We start from the raw sequence: 875 nt of genomic DNA, 5'->3' as shown, positions 1-875 counted from the left end.
CGACACTTCCTGGTTGCCCTCAAGGAAGATTAGAGAAGGAAGTCACATGGTCACGTGACATGGTGCGCCATGACACTTGGGAGCCAAATAGCCATTTAGCCGTTTGTTTTCTAATCACTTGCTTTTCTAAGTGCACAGAGTGCACAGTATATAATTTTATCTGATGATTTAAACAGCAGCATGTGTCGTTTCTATTCCGGGGGTATCCTGAGATTTGGCTGCCAGACAGGAAACGGTGGACAGTCTTGCGATACGTTCAGAAACATACTTTTTGCACTTTAGATACGTCTATAAAATTACACAGTGTACACATCGAAAAGCAACACAGCAGACAATAATGTGTTATATGTCTTCTGTTTTTTGCCAGAAGCGATTACTTTACAAAAGATCTCAGTCATTCAGAAATAGTGTTTGTTCATGAGCTGGTCACAGAGCTCTTATTGACTCAGTGAATTCTGCCGGACTTCCGGGTGCAGTTTGGCTCCAATGGTGCGACAAATATGCCGTCTGGAATTGCGCAATAGCGAAAATGACGTTGGTGACCTTACCTCCATTTAATATATCTTGGTTGCCCCATGGCATCTCTTCTTCTACTGTGGTATTTCGCATTTGACTGCATGGCACTGGCCTCACAATCCCCTCCTATGTGTCAGGAGGGAAAGTGTTAGGTGTAGACGGATAAAAGAGCAAAGGTTTACTAAGGAATTTTCAAGGTTTAAAGGAGAGTTCCGGTCTTCCGGAATAGCACTGTCTTACCGTAATCTGGTGTTATATCCAATCGAGGTTTATTGCTAAATCGCTTATTTTGATCACTCGACAATTATATATTTGTAATGTTGTATACATCTGTCTTTCATAATGTCAGATTATGTCTC

This window comes from Protomyctophum bolini (assembly GCF_963924005.1).
Source record: "Protomyctophum bolini genome assembly, chromosome: 3".
In the NCBI taxonomy this organism is placed as follows: Eukaryota; Metazoa; Chordata; class Actinopteri; order Myctophiformes; family Myctophidae; genus Protomyctophum; species Protomyctophum bolini.
Note: the sequence above shows the minus strand (reverse complement) of the source record.